Genomic DNA, 3,965 nt, shown 5'->3' with positions numbered 1-3,965 from the left:
TTTGCAATCGCTTGTTATGCATCAGAGAGTTGGACAATGACTAGGTAGGACAGAAGGAAAGTGGATGGTTTTGAGCTTTGGTGCTGGAGAAGAGTACTGAATGTACCATGGACTGCCAGGAAAACAAACAGATTCATCTTGGAGAGGATTAAAGCAAGCTAATCCTTGGAGGCAAGGATTCTGGGGCTTCGTCTGACATACTTTGGACATGTTGCCAGGAGGGACGGGTCCTTGAAGTGGGTCATCATGCTTGGAAGGGTGGAAGGACAGCGCAGGAGGGGAAGACCCTCTATGAGATGGATTGATTCGGTGACTGGGGTAATTGGCATGGGTGTGTCCGAGGCAGTGCGCTTGGCGCAGGATAGAGCAGGGTTTAGGACTGTTGTGCATAGGGTCACTATGAGTCACAAATGACTCGACGGCACATAACAACACAACAACAACAATGCGAAACCTATACTTGGACCAGGAGGCAGTCGTCAGAACAGAGCAAAGAGACACTACATGGTTCAAAATCAAGAAGGGGGTCCGTCAGGGATGTATTCTGTCTCCATACCTTTTCAATCTGTGTGCAGAACAGATCATCCGTAATGCTGGGCTATATGAAGCGGAATGTGGAATCAGGATTGGTGGAAGAATCATCAACAACCTGCGTTATGCAGATGACACAACCTTGCTTGCTGAAACTGAGGAGGACCTGAGGCACTTGCTGCAGAAGATCAAGGACTACAGCCTCCTATATGGACTGAAACGAAATGTCAAGAAAACAAAGATTCTAACCACTGGGCCAATTGTTAGCATCAGCAAGGATGGTGAGGAGATTGAGATAGTTAACAGTTTTAATTTACTTGGCTCCACAGTCAGCGCTCTTGGTAACGGTAGCCAGGAAATCAGGAGATGAATTGCATTGGGAAAGTCGGCTGTGAGGGACCTCTCAAGAGTACTGAAGAGCAACGATGTCAGGCTGGAGACTAAGGTGTGCCTGATCTGGGCTATAGTCTTCGCAATTATGTGCTATGCATCAGAGTGTTGGACAGTGAATAGGGCTGATAGAAAGAGAATTGATGCCTTTGAGCTGCGGTGCTGGAGAAGAGTGTTGAATATACCATGGACTGCTAGGAGAACAAACAGGTTTGTCCTGGAGAGGGTGAAGCCAGAGTGTTCCTTAGAATCAAGGATTCTGAAGCTTTGCCTGACATATTTTGGGCATGATGCAAGGAGGGACTGGTCCTTGGAGAGGGACATCATGTTTGGCAGAGTGGAGGGGAAGCAAAGGAGAGGAAGACCTTTGGTGAGATGGATCGATTCTGTGACTGGAGCGGTGGGAATAAGTGCGTTTGAGATGGTTAGGTTGGCACAGGATAGAACAGCATTTAGACCTCTTGTACGTAGGTTCGCTATGAGTCGCAAGCGACTCGATGACACACAACAACAACAACATTAGGTTGGGTTACAAGCACTATTCTACTCATACTGTTATATATCTTCAAGTTGGAGTTGACCCATAGCTGACTCTCCAGTGGGTTTTCATAGTCAGCTAATCACAAGAGACTAGATCACTCAAACTCCAACATAGGAGAGTACATGCCTTTGGTTTGCCAGCTCAATTTCTTACAAGTAGGCAGCCAGAACTCTCTCCCACCTTAGTGTTGCTGTTAGAACCAGAGATCTTTGTGTGCTCAGAACAGTTAAATGCTTACTTTCTGGGGATGCTCACTTTCCTGAAGCGTGGCATCCAGCTGCACCACTGCTGACAGTCTGCAGAATCCTGAGCCATAGTTCACCAGTCTCCGCAGCACTGGCCTGCACTATCCACAGTCACGTGAACTCTTTTCCTGATAGGTTTTGAATTTCTGTGAATCTTTCAGTAAACCACAGAACACAAAAGACAAATATGTATTTGTTGGCCATTCAAATCAGGAGTTTGCATACACTTTCTAAAAAACATGCCTCAAAAAACTCTATTAAGTTTGATAAATATGTTATAGAAAGGCTCCAGACCTTAGGTTCATAGGGTTGTTATGAGTCCTGCTTGATTCAAAGGCAATCAACAAAAAGAACAATAGAACATGAGATACATTGATCAACAGCCAAGAAATCAAAAGATGTATTGCATTTGGTTAAATCTGATGTCAGGAAAGTGTTAAGAAGTAAAACTAAAATGCATCGGATTCAAGTCATAGTCTTTTCATTATTTGTCATGCATCTGAAAGTTTGACAACGAATAGGGATGACAAAAGAATCAGTGTCTTTGACGTGTGATAATGGATAAAATTACTATATATCTAATAGACTGCCAAGATATCACATAAATATGTCTTGGATAAAGTGCTGCTAGAGTTGGAGACAAGGGTGGTAAAGAATTGTCAGGCCTTTTTTGAGCATGTGATTAGGAGGGGCAGCATATGAGAGGAAGACCCACAATAAGATGGATTGACACAAACCATAACAATAGACTCAAGTGTATCAGCAACAATGAGGTTGGCACAGGATTAGGCAAGTTCCAGATGTATTGTTCATGCGGTCTTTATGAGTAGTAGTTGACTTGACAGAGCTTATCAGTAGCACATTGCTAGCTATCCTTTCCTAGCTTCTCTGGCAATTAAGTGAGGTTGTATGACAATGTTCACAAGTGAAAAATGGAAGTTTGACTTACACAGGTGTCCAACAGATGAAGCTTTGGTAAGTTTCCATTATAGCTTCATCTGCTACAATAGAGTAGAATCTTAGATGAACTAGGGAGACATTTGATAATAAGGAGAAGAATTCAAAACTAAGGGAGCCTGGGTACCTTGCTTTACCATTTAGAGAAGCATTATTTTGTTTGCCAAAGCAATGCTATATCATTATATAATTATAAATAAAGTGGCAAATTGCTAAAATCTGGAGATTTCTATAGGAAGCTTTACCTTTAACTAATACAAGACATATTTTGATGCAAAGGCTGTAACAATGGGCTGAAGTACAGCAGCATTTGTGCAAATGGCACAGAACTGGGAAATCTTCTGTCATGCACAGAGTTATATGAGTTGAAACCAACTTGATGACACTTAACAACAGTTGTCATAGTTAATGTTAGTTACTAACTTATGGAAACCTTACTTAGAAGCAGAACGCAGTAAAGATTTTGTAAAAAACCTTACTTCAAGTGTTTCAGAGATTCAGCTTGTTACAAAAATAATTACATTGGAAAGAGAAAATTTACAGAAGAAAATTTTGAAGGATTGTTACCAGTTGGTTAACAGTTGGTGAAGGTCAGTATTTGTTATCTTTCCCTCTTACTATTTTTTTTTCTCAAGAAGTTTCCATTTGCATTTAAGGAATTTTTAGGAGTTCAATAATTTAAGATGTGTTTGAAAGAAAGAAAAAGGAAAAAAAAGTAAATTTCACTTAACTACAATCTCTATCCACCTATTTTTAGTAAAACAAATTGACTCCGATTTCCATCTCCATATGCTAGTGTCCCTTTCAGTAAAGGAATGTCTAGGGTTTTTTTCAGTCTTTCTAAAACTACTGCACAAAGTAGAAATTGGTAGATTAAAAAAAATCTTATTATTGTTAGTTGTCTTTAAAGGCAATTCAACTTTGGATACAAATATCTAAGAAAATCAGGCCTCTTCTAAATCCAGACTTCTTCTAAATTTTAGAATCTGCTGTAAGGATCCTAGCGAAAGAAGAATACCAGAAGAATGTTTATTTGTGTTTTATTGATTGTGTAATGGCATTTGAATGTATGGACCATAAGAAATTTTAACCAGTATTGACAAAAATGGAAATCCCAGAACACTTAACTGTGCTTGAGTGAACTAGACCCAGGCCAAGAGGCTATTTTGTTAACAGAACTAGGGAACACTACATTCCCTAAGAAAAAAAAGAGGGTTTGCTCCAGGTTTGTAAATTTTCTCCATACCTATTCAGTCTGTATGCTGAGCAAAGTGTCTGAGCACTTGGACTCCTCGAGAAAA

General features: G+C 40.4%; 1 pseudogene; it reads right to left on the bottom strand.

The window, feature by feature from the left end:
- Nucleotides 1–1,777, bottom strand: part of LOC102871638 — a 10,242-nt pseudogene extending 8,465 nt beyond the window's left edge.
- Between the last annotated feature and the right edge of the window lie 2,188 nt (nucleotides 1,778–3,965).

This window comes from Elephantulus edwardii, unplaced genomic scaffold, assembly GCF_000299155.1.
Source record: "Elephantulus edwardii isolate Elephantulus edwardi_28Jun2011 unplaced genomic scaffold, EleEdw1.0 scaffold00100, whole genome shotgun sequence".
In the NCBI taxonomy this organism is placed as follows: Eukaryota; Metazoa; Chordata; class Mammalia; order Macroscelidea; family Macroscelididae; genus Elephantulus; species Elephantulus edwardii.
This window is presented reverse-complemented; position numbering and strand designations above follow the sequence as displayed.